Source organism: Phaeoacremonium minimum (assembly GCF_000392275.1).
Source record: "Phaeoacremonium minimum UCRPA7 unplaced genomic scaffold PA7_03_scaffold_154, whole genome shotgun sequence".
In the NCBI taxonomy this organism is placed as follows: domain Eukaryota; kingdom Fungi; phylum Ascomycota; class Sordariomycetes; order Togniniales; family Togniniaceae; genus Phaeoacremonium; species Phaeoacremonium minimum.
In genome coordinates this window covers 3421-16005 of record NW_006921061.1, presented here as the reverse complement: position 1 = coordinate 16005, position 12585 = coordinate 3421, and positions in this window count along the sequence as shown.

The window sequence follows — 12585 nt, the reverse complement described above, 5'->3', positions numbered from 1 at the left end:
TTGCAAATTTGCTATCAATTTGTTGTTTCTCACACTTGAACAGAACCTTTCACTTTCAACATTCCGAATCCTGCCATTTCTGCGGAGCTAGCAACGAGTCTCACAGCATCCCTCTTGAATCAGCCACACCCGCTTCCAATCCCGACTCATCAAATCCCTCTCCCTGCACCTGAGATCAAAGGTCGCAAAGAAAACCGTCACTTGACGTCGACGGCCACAAGGTCACCGGCGTCAGCTTCATCCACACCCGGCGAATCACAGATGCGAAAAGTCTCGCGTACCAACTCTGCATTTGCCGTTCCTGGGGAAGGCAAGGACCGCGCAGAGTCCTCCAGTACTGGGCCATCATTCAGCAGGAACCCGTCTCTGGGAGAATTCGGTGCGAATATCACAAACATGACTGATCATATCCAAGGTTCTCGGGGAAGGCTTGTTCCTGGAACCGGGAGTGAGAAGGGTACAAAGCGAGCACGAAATTTAACGCCTGCCAGCACGAAAGCCATTGACGAAGAAGACGAGCCCAAACGACTGAGCCCACATGTACGGCCCGCACAAGACAGTAGACTTGAGGACTGAGCCAGACGACAAGTAAATCATATACCTGAATGACTTAACACATTTGCTCCTTGCTTTTCTTTTGCTAGGCTGCGGAGACATATTCTCACGGAACAGTCAAAAGGTTTACTGGTGTCACGATAGCGATCGCCTCCTCTAAATGCGTTTTTCATCAATATTAGGACCGGTAAGCTTCCGCCGGACTCGCGTGTATTCTGTGTACATCCGATGGATCACATACAATAGTCATCATGTCCTTACTCTTCCGGCCAGCGCATCAATATCAAACACGCGGAGTATTACTCAGAAGATGGTGTAACTCATAGCTTCAGTCATAAGTAGTTCTATATAAAGTTTTGGCGACTCTATTGCCGCCTTCCTGGCTTTTTCCGCTACCCAAACACCCATCTGTAGGACAACTACACTAAGCGACCTGTTAAAGTTTTGTGCCTTTGTCTATTCCATTCGGCAAAACAACATCGATTTACGGAAAGCTTTCCTATTCATGCCCTAATTTATCTTCGAAAGGTTGAAACGATATTTCTATTGATCACTGATGGATGGAGATAGCAACATGGTCTTCAACATACTTCTTTTACTAACTGTGCCATGGTTAGCAGCAGGCATTCAACCTCCATCTGCTCTAGGTCACAGCTTCTTTGACACCAACACCTATGTGCACCCTGGTGAGGCTAGTAAGTGTCCTCAGTGGGGTGGAAAGAGTTGTGGCTTTAGTGATCTTTGCGAGTGGAATTTGGACAGCAGTGTCTTGAACACATCCAGTCTAATAAGTGGCGAATATGACCCCTTTTTGTCGATTGTGGCTAGCTGTGCCAACAGCCCCCGCCGGGACACTTTCACACTTTCCAAGTTGCCGCTCAACAGCTGTGTCTGGAATCATGACGGGATACTTGACTGGGGCAGACAGTACGCCAAGCTCGGTTTGTGATCACTCTCGATGCTGACAATGAATCTTAGTGGCCATGGATTGAATACTTGCGACAGAGTTGCCTGCCAGGTGAACTACGACCCGAACACACTTTCGTGTCATTGCAACATTAACCATACGCATTCAATTGATACGACACTCCAACTTGGTAGATATCCTCAATGACCTCTCGTATCCACCCGTACCATGTGCAATGAAGACACTAATTAGAATCTCAGACAATGGAATCGGTACCACAAACGGCGTACTCTCTTGCAATGACATCTTGGGCGAAGTAACCGGCCATGCTGGTTTTAACAGTGTATGCAACTGGACTGTCTTCATCCCGCCGTCGATTCTGTCTGCAAGTTGCCCGACTCAACTACATAACAAGACATCGCCACTTGTGAGGAGTTCATTGGACCTCAATCATTGTTTGCACAACCGCAATGGCCAGTTAATACCACAGAACGGGTGCTCTATTCATCTCCTATCAACACTTGGTTACATGATATGTGATAGCTAATACAATGATTCTGACAGAGGAAATGCTTTTGACACCTGCACGAACACTACTATTCGTCCGGGCTACCAGCTCGAGACTACATGTCGCTATCCGGGTGGTAGATCACGTCGGGCATTCGCTGACTTGGGTAAGTAAATGACAAGATATCCCTTACCGCCATTGCATAACTGATGGCCGTATAAAGGTTCTTTTGTCGGAGTGTGGCCCCAGAATGGTACATTGGCGTGTTTTAAACAATCTTCATTTCTTCACTAACCCTCCGCTCAATCAAGCGGACAAGCATCCGATGGGGCTAGGAGAAGAAAACAAGACAGTGATTGGAGATGGAAATAGTGAAGATTGTATTTAGTGATATCCCATCACGCGAGCCTGATATCTTGAAATTGATATTAAATAGCCACATACAAAAGAAGCAGAAAGATGTATCAGGAGTTATGTCGTAGTGAAACGCTTCTCTACTTCAGGAGGACTCAGAGGTCCCAGTGTGTACGCAGATCCTGTACCTCGTGCGTCAGCGAGGAAGAAGGACGTCCTTGAATGCCGGTCGAGATGTTAACGAGTAATGCATCTTCAAATGCTTGCCGCGGGAAATTTTCGAGTCGTTATTATTCTTGTCTACACCAACGTAACCCAAAGATGCTATATAGACAAATTAATGGAAATCGACGATGTTAGTAATACTGTGCAGAAGCTTCCCTACGCTGTATTCCCTAACAGTCCGCCTAAGTCTTTTTGGCTGTAGCTCTCTGAGGCACAGTGTTAATTACATAGGGCAACTACTACATGTCTGGTGCCTTAGCAATGGCCCATGTTTCGAGTCAGGGGTTAACCGTTTGTCAGCGGTGCATTTACGAGCCACTTACACACAAGACAAATTATTTCCCCAGATAGTGTTAGTAATTTTGACCATGGATATGTCTATATTTGGACACAGCAACGACTTATCTTTAGCTGTACCAACTGGGGTCACATATATTATACCTACATATCCAGACCTGGCCCGTATGGACGAAACTGAAGAACTAGATATCCGGGCGGATCAAAAGATTGGTTATAGACATTGACAAACTCGTTGAGAATTTGGCAGCTCGGGCTATTGTCTTGGACCAGTGCCAGGAATACGAAAGTTAGGTGTAGATGAAGCTATCAGAGCGTCCATCATCGCCGATATAAAATGACGACATTGACGTTCCTCCATAGTTGAGTTTTGAAATCTACTCTCTCATTTCACTACCTTGTCGACGTTTAGGAACAGCCCACTGCAACACGCACATCCTACCTAGGTATAATGCTGCGGTCCGGAGGCGCTCCGATCCAGGCGGAGACGGCGGGGCTCCTCGGCAGCCCCAGCCGGCTAAATACGATACCCACATCGAGGGCATTCATCCGGTCGCTATAAGTGTTTCTGATCACGACAGTCCACGACAGTCATAAGAAGTTGCCAGTTACTCAAAATACCAGTCAAATCAATCATTCCCAAAGCCAAGTATCAACCCACGGTTCCAACTATTGGAGTTCTTGGGTGCAATCAACCAACATGCCCCCAATCCGCAACCCTATCTTGCCGGGGTTCAACGCAGACCCATCCATTCTTCGAGTCGGTGACGACTACTACATCGCTACATCGACGTTTGAATGGTACCCCGGAGTTCAGATACATCACTCAAAAGATCTCGCGAATTGGGAGCTCGTCACCCGACCTCTAACTCGCAAAAGCCAGCTTGACATGAGAGGCGACCCGGACAGTTGTGGAGTTTGGGCACCCTGTCTCACCCACGATGGCGAAAAGTTTTGGCTCGTCTACACTGATGTGAAGCGCAAGGACGGTTCATTCAAGGATACGCACAACTACATCATCAATGCACCAGCAATAGAAGGACCCTGGTCAGATCCCGTTTATGCCAATTCGTCTGGATTTGACCCCTCCCTCTTTCACGATGACGATGGCAAGAAATGGTTCGTCAACATGATATGGGATCATCGGCGTAGGCCTCTTCTCTTTGCGGGGATAATGTTACAGGAATTTGACCCCGTGGCTGGTGAGCTTGTGGGCCCAAGAAAGAACGTCTACCAAGGGACAGATTTGGAACTTGTCGAAGGGCCGCATCTCTACAAACGAAATGGATGGTACTATCTGCTCACTGCGGAAGGTGGCACGGGATATGACCACGCCTGCACACTCGCGCGGTCTAGGCACATATGGGGACCCTACGAGACGCATCCGCAGAAGCACATTCTCACTTCGAAGGACACGCCCTTTGCCGCACTCCAGCGCGCTGGACATGGCGACATTGTGGAGACCTCTGAAGGTAAGACATATCTCGTGCATCTCACGGGTCGACCTACAACACAGCTTCGCCGGTGTGTGCTTGGCCGTGAGACGGCCATCCAAGAGGCATATTGGGGTGAAGATGATTGGCTGTATGTGAAGAATGGGCCAATACCGTCTCTATACGTTGATGTCCCAGGAACTCGTGACGATTCAGTTTATTGGGAGGAGAAGCACTATACTTTCAACAATGGTCTACACAAAGATTTTCAATGGCTTCGAACCCCGGAAACAAATAGAATATTTTCTGTTGGAGACGGAAAGCTGACTCTGTACGGACGTGAGGCCATCGGCTCATGGTTTGAGCAGGCTCTTGTGGCACGAAGACAGACGCATTTCTCTTGTGATGCCGAAACTATCATCGACTTTAGTCCATCTGATGAACGGCAATTTGCCGGTATAGTGGCATACTACTGTCGCTTCAATTTCTTCTATCTCACCGTCACGGCACATTCAGATGGACATCGAGAGCTACTATTAATGAGCTCGGAAGCTTCATGGCCAGATGGCGCGTTGAAGACCCCATTTCCAGAGCCAGTGCAGATTCCTAACGAGGGAAAGGTGAAGCTCGCATTGGAAATACGCGGGCGAGATCTCCAGTTCTACTATGCCCTGGAGGGAGAGGAGCTGCGCAAGATAGGTCCTCTTTTTGATGCTTCTATAATCTCTGATGAGTGTGGAGGTCACAAAGAACATGGAAGCTTCACCGGAGCCTTTCTTGGAGTGGCCGCGTCTGATCTCAATGGACTCGCAATCCCTGCGAAATTTGACTATTTCAAGTATCGACCGGCGCATCACGAGACTGACCGGTACGAAATTCAGTCAAGTCACTGAGAGGGGATCTGGATAGCAGAATGTATGTTATAATTAATACTCTTCAAATCAGAGCATGGAAGCCTCGTTCGCATAGCCAGTTTGAAGCGTCGCTGACATTGCCGCTTCCATCATACACCGCTTTCTCTGGCCAAGGGCAAATTGGTCGCTGAGCCAAAACCCCTGAGGAGGCGTTGATTGGGTTAGTCCAAGTAGTTGCAATAATAGAATCTGGTGCATCGCCCTTTTCCACCCAGTCTACCAACGCTAGTAGTGCGTCATGCCTGGAGTCTCTGAATCCTGGTACAGACCATGTGTTGGTGCCCAGCAAACCAGCCTGGAATGCGCCACCGAAGTTCCAAGGCGCGTCTACTGTTGTGCTGAAACAGTGTTGCATTCCGGGGACCAGGAAGAAACGAAAGAAATCTTGGACGTTTCCCAAGCCCCCCATCACATCCAAGGTATTATTGTAGTACCATTTAGTCCCCCGCGTCGGCACCAAGCCATCTGCCATGCCGTGATACATTATAATTTTACCGCCACGAGCCTTGAAGTCAGAGATATCATATTCAGCAGCAGTGGCATTTCCAGCATCCTTTGCGTCAGAGTAGTACAGAACGCTGTCATTATATGTTCTCCAGTCCCAATTAGGGTCATCGAAGACGAAGTAGCGTGTATAACCAACACCGAATGGGCTCGGCTCTGTACCTGAAAGCAAGATGTACCACTGATCCTCCGAGCTATAGTCCAACCCGGTATATGAAAGCTCGCCGGTAGCCGAGTAGTAGTCGCCATAGACATTCTTTGCCGTTTGAATTTGAGGGGCTGTCAGGCAGGCGGTAGGATCAACACCAGGATTTCCGCATAGTATCTTGTTGAAGTCAAATTTACACACCTCTGGTGCGCTAATAATGCCATCCTGAACGCCGTCGTCGCTATCACACTGGCGGTTCACCTCGGCGCCGAGAACTCCAAATAGGTTAATTGGTATGTGTTTGGGATCATCGACTGGTAGATTATACAGTCCCATCTTGGTGACGAAAACATTAAGACGCCGAGTGTACCATGCCGGCGCGCCAACCAACGCTCCGTCGAAGCTGTCCGGTGATATTTGTACTTCTTTCAAGCCTTGACGGCCACCTGTCGAGCATCCGCTATAATACGAATACTTGATGGGCGTTCCATAATATGCCGCCGTCAATTTCTTTCCCAGTTCGACGGTCTCGTGGAGGGCACGCCAGCCCCAGTCTGTCCGCTCCTCGGGCTTGTTCAAGGCCCAAGTCACATCGGTAGTGGTTGCATTGTGGCCTGTATCGGTTGACACTGTCGCGAAGCCGTAATGTGGCCCCGGCGCCATATCGAGCCAATTGATCCCACCAGCAAAGCCGCCATTTCCAACTGCAAGAAATTTTGAGTTCCAGGCTTTGGGCAAGAACAGACCAAACCTAAAGCTGGACGTTGGAGATGAGGTAATTCTGACGGTCAGGGCACAGAGCGCAGGGAGCCCAGTCGGATTCGTTGGATATGCAATATCTTTGGCACCTTCGCCGTAACTGCCGCCCTCCGGAACTGTTGCAACCGCTTCAATCACCGCGCCTTTGGGAAGAAGAGGTTCAAAAGTAGCGACAGAGCAAGCAGCCCGGCAGGGTTTGTGTGTCGAATCCTTGTCACCTTTAGCCAATGCCAAGAGACACAAGCTCAAGGCATTAACAAGAGCGAAGCGATACATGGCGCCGAGATCTCAAGGAGGGAAGAGTTTCAATTAAACAATTAATTAAACGTCTTCTGCAGATTTAAGAGGGTATCTGCAGCTCCTCTCCTATATACGGTAGAGACTTCCAGCATAAGCCAGACAAACCTGGTTCTCACGGGTCTCGCTCACCCTTTCACGCTAAAGCGCAAAGTCCGAGGTCCCATCATCAGTCACACATATTCTAACTACTTGTGGATATTGCTCGACTGGCCATCTGGCCTGGGTGTCAGTAATGTTCCAATTGGATTATGGCCAGTGGCACGGTGCATTTTTTGACCGAAATTTTGAAGCCGTCTCATGGGTTACACAATTAGTTTTGACCTGCCAACCCAGGGTATAGGTGTTGCGTGCAGTGTCGGTCATACGCTTGGACTCACATACGACCCTTGTCTGTTGACCCGACCAGGTGGATTGGGGTCTGGCTTTTCGCCATCCCAATATTGCAACCTTCCAAGTGGAGAGCCAAGAGATTTCTCCAATCCCAAGAAAGCGGGATGCATAAGTCTGGGGAAGCTCGTTGTGTGACCGGTCATAGAACTCTTAGTGTGTGCTCCGTTCCCTCTAGCTTCCGGTGGGATCTAACCTGCTAGACCCTGACATGCAAGTAGCTTGTTGGGAGTTGTGGCCATATCCCCCTCCTGACAACGGCCCCAATCATGACAGGATGGCCGGATGACAGAATGAAGACTCAGCAAGCTGAGAAAAGCCCGGCTACGCGTCACGTAGCGACACAACGTTGATATTGTGAGACTTGCCGTTTCGGGAAGGTGTTCACCACGTTTCTGGGGCTGCCAGAGACATGCTGCCATGACCCAGTTTCTGGTACCGAACATCAAACTCACAATATTCTGATATCACACTTGACAGGCGAGGCTCGAAATTATTGCGGTCACCAAACCCTTCTTCTTGGGTCTGGTTGCGGCTAATTCTTGGCAGGAGAAATTGCATCTGAGTTGATTGATTGATAGAGACCAGATTTGCCAAAGCTATGATATTTGCAAGCTCAATCTACCTATCTTTACGAATTATAAGGATTCCCCATTTATGACCGACGAGCTATCAAGCTTAACTTTTGATGAAGAACGGAATTTGTCCGAAACATACTCATTCATCACAGCCTAAACAGTCTCACATTGCCGTCGGGATGCTCGCGTAAGAGCTGCTTGTTCTTCCAGCCATAAAAGAGTCGGAGCCCAATTGCACCAAGGGCTACTGCAAAAAGCATTCCCGTGTTTGTCCAATGCCCAGTAGGATAGCCTTGCTTTGCTTCATCTGCCTTGTAGATCCACACGCCAGGAATTTGTCCGCCACCAGCACCGATGCCAACGTTAAGCGCAATTGCGAGGCCAGTCGCTGCCGTCGAGTACACGTTGGAGGTGAGCCACCCTAGCATAGGTGGAATACATGCAAAAGCACCGGCAGCGCCCATGATCAGGCATCCGTATCTCGAGGTATAATGGTCGGCTGGAAGGACGGCTGAGCAAAGGAACCCAAGAGCTCCGATGGTAGCGAATGCAGCCGAGTGAAAGCCGCGGGCATTGAAGTGATCAGATGACCACGCTACTAGAATCTGAGTCACTGTAAAGTTGTAATTAGTGACCTGCACTAAAAATAGCAGATTTTGACTTGCCATATGCAACAGCGTAGGGAGGTACAGTCATCAATTGTGCTCTGAGATCGTGATAGCCAAGACCTGCGGTGATGGATGGCGTAAAGAGCGACAGAGAACTGAATGGCGTCGAGACACAGAAATAGATGAAGTAATGCCCATAAAGACGCCAGTCGAGTAGTGTTGATTTCGCGTCATGCCAAGTCATGCTGGCATGATGGCTCTTGCTCCCTTCAAGATGCAAGCGAGCGGTAGCCAGATCTCTTTCTTTCGTGCTAAGTCTCGACCACTCCTCTGGATAGTCAGGAAGGAAGAACCAGACCAGAAATGCAGATAAACAAGACGGGAGGCCCTCAAGAATGAACAGCCATCTCCATGCGGAGAGGCCATGCGTCTGATTCATATGACCAATACCGTAGGCGATAGCTCCACCGAAAGCGCCAGCCAACGTCGCCGAGGCGAGAATGAATGCCACCCGGATGCTTCGCTCATCATTCTTATACCAGAAAGTCAAGTAATAGACTAGTCCGGGGAAAAGACCTGCCTCGAAAGTTCCGAGCAAGAACCGAATTCCAACAATCTGAGAGAAATTATGAGTACCCCCGAGTCCCATTGTGATGGCACCCCATGAAAACATGAGGAATGCAATCCATCGAGATGGGCGTAACTTCTTCAACAGGATGTTGGACGGGACCTCGAATATAGCGTATGCAACAAGAAAAATCATAAGAGCAATGGTAAATTGATAGCTTGTCGTGTGAGTTTCCGATTGCATGTCATTATGAGTTGACGAATTCAGGATTTTCGCATTCCCGATGTTCGATCTATCAAGATAGCATAGGAGGTAGATGAAAGCAGACAGAGGAATAATGGCGGTGTCCTGTTTCCAGACGAGAGCTTTCTCCTCGGCTCGCGAGTAAGGAAGGATTGCACCTGTGCCCTGTATATGTGTCAATGATGTCCTTCAGCTAGCTAGGAAGTTGGTCTAACCTCAACATGTGCTTGCGATTCAAGCTTGTCTAGTTGCTCCAGCTTCTCTTTTTCAAGATCTGCATCTTTTAAAGAGCTGGTAGCCATGGCGGACGCACGTTATCAACGTCTTTGAATATCTTTTGAGCGGAGATATGATTTGAGAGACAAGACAGACTAGAGAAATCAATGAGTGGAAAACGAGGGGGTATTATTGTTTTCCTTTGCAATATAAGTGAAGGGCAGACAGTCTGACCATGAGGTGTGCCGAGAATACGGGGAAGCTGCCTACCCCATTGAGAAGCTAGGATTCGTGGGGTCATTGTCATGGGCTTGTGCGACCCTGTTAATCTCCATCTTCATTGCATGGAGGTCCCGTGGGCCACAAACACGTCTTCCAACCTTCTTGAAGCGTAAGGTGGGGATTGCCCATGCCTGTATGTCAGCTTGGCATAGTGAACCAATATTCCAGACGAGAGGATTTGCTGCACGTCGACAATCATGAGGGGTGCCATGTGAACTTCCGGTGGATGGATTCCGGTGGAAGGTAGTTGCGCCGCAGACATGCCGCTCTAGGGTGTGTGGCCTCGCCTGGTGACTGGTTCCGGCCACTGCTTGACAGGTAGTTTGTGACGGTCAAAGCGACACAATTGCACTAACAACGGAGAGGCTCGCAGACCTGGTCCAGGTGCTGCTAGCTGTCGATCCTTTCGCTAGCGCGCGTCGTGCCGGCAGTGTCCAGCGGCCAACAATTCGAACTCAGACGGTAGCGTTCCAGAATTTGTGAGTAATACGACCTACAGCGTTGGAGAGGTTCTAACAAATATCCAAGATCGAAAGTATCTGATCTCGAGACACGAGCTATGGTGATCAAACCTAGGTGAGTTCCCCAAATAACATTGGGCGTGCGGATGTCATCATACGCACTCTTTTGCCGGCTGCTATTTAGAATGTTTAGAGCCCTGAAGAGCGCCTCTACTATTTTGAGATTCCCAGCTAGAACTCAAGCTACAGACGGATCTGATGCTATGGACATATCCGTTTCATCAAATGCCTTCTAGACTTGATAGGCAAAGTCGTCGTTTATTAAGACTTCCAAAGCTACAGCTGCCATAGACTTCCCTTGAGACAATGTTTTGAGATGCGCATCTTGGTCCTTGCAGTAGCCGCGAAGGTATGCACACCTCCATCTGGACTCTCGATCACAAACGTGGGATGAATACTCGGGACCACGTAAGTCACATTTCCCATGTCGGTGCTGTAGCAATCTTTCTCCATTTTCTGTTCGAAAGGAGTCTTGAGAGACACTCCTAGCTTTTCCATATGTTCGACATACTTTCCTGCAAGGACCTCATTTGAGCGAATGTCCCAGTAGGCTGGAAGCCAGGTAGTGCGCAACTCACACCCGGTAGCTAGCGCCGCAGCTTCCAAGCAGTTGATGAACTTTTGCTTGAGAACTTTGTAGCGTTCTATACTCGCTGATCGGACGCAGTATCTAGCCTTTGCGTGCACCGGAATGATACCAGAGCGCTCCCCTGCGCTTAGAATCACACCTCTTATTCGGTCAGAAGGCATGATCTGTTGTCGCAGGAGACCGATGCTGGTCTGAAGCAGTTATCAGCGGCAAGAAATCCGACAAGTCGGGCAGTTAACGAGTAATGCCGAAAGAAGTAACTGACCAGCTGCTAAACTGGAGCTCGATACACCTCTAACTCGTGGGAAAGCCATATGATTTATCCTTGTGAATTTGGGTACTTGCGGAATGAACTCATCCCAATTTCTTGACACGGTGATTATGTATTAGTGTTATTCTGATATGCAATGTAATCCCTACGCTATAGCGGCCAGTCTGATCCTCCTCGCCCGAGATCCCATTTTGAGTACCCAAATGCATTTTGTTGTTCCCAGTCGTCAAGTAAGATGCTCTTCTGCAGGCATGCCTTTCTCCTTCATCATTTTTTGCTTCCTTAGCACTTTGATTTCAGGTGCTTCCCCACTCTCAGTGTCCTACAAGCAATTAGCAACGCTGCTGATGTCAACGCTGAGGCGCCGACCCAAGCCTGGGATCCCGTGAATTTGCCCCCGGCTGCCGATTGAATGGCTCCTCCAATTGACGGACCCGTCAGTGACGCTATCGACAACACGCCAAAGCACATGCCCAGCCTTGTGCCCACGGTATCTAGGCGTTTCGTGATGCTAGCTACGGTGGTGGGCATGAGACTCTGAATGGCCCCGGACACGAAGCCGAATATGATAGTGAAAACATAGTAGCCTGGTATATTGTTCACCGCTAGCCAGCAGAAGAGGACGATGGGACAACATATCATCATCATGGTAATGACATTGAGTGGACCGATCCGGTCAGCAATTATAGGAATGGCCACCCGCGCAGGCAGACCAGCACCATTGACGATGATAACAAGGATAGAAGAAGCACTGTATGATAAACCTAGACGTTGGATGCCGTAGGAACCAATCTGCACAATTGTTAGGGTTTTTCTTGTTTTAAAAACAAAGAGACAAGCTTGGCAATGCCCAGATGACATTAGTATCTTGGCAGGTGTACTTACATAGTAAAATGTGTAATAATTAGACCACGAAAAGAAGAACATTGCAAAGACGTATGCCACATAGACTCCTTCTTTGAACGCTGTCACATCGATCAAAGGCCCGGACCGGCGCGGGGGAAGCCTCGACCGCATGATCGCGAGAGCCGTGCCAAGGCACGCAAGATTCACAAAACCCAGCGTGCGCGCTGTCCAGGCAAAACCCACACGCGGTATGAGTTGCCTCACAATAAGAGGGTAGATGATGCCTCCTGAAGAATTTCCTGTGGTCGCTAAGCCAATAGCCAACCCACGGTGCTTGTCAAACCATGTTGCCACGAGGGCCAGGCTCGGCGTGAAGAGAATACCACCTCCAAGACCTGTTAACACGCCTTGAGTGAGCATCAATTGCCAGTATTTAGGCTGTTCCAAGGCACTCATTGCAAAAATCCCAGCAAGTTGAATCACCGCCCCAACGATGTAGGTGGGAATGAACAGTCCAGCATCGAGCAGCCGACCGGTGAAGGCGCCAACGGCAGTTGTGAGGCATGCTTGTA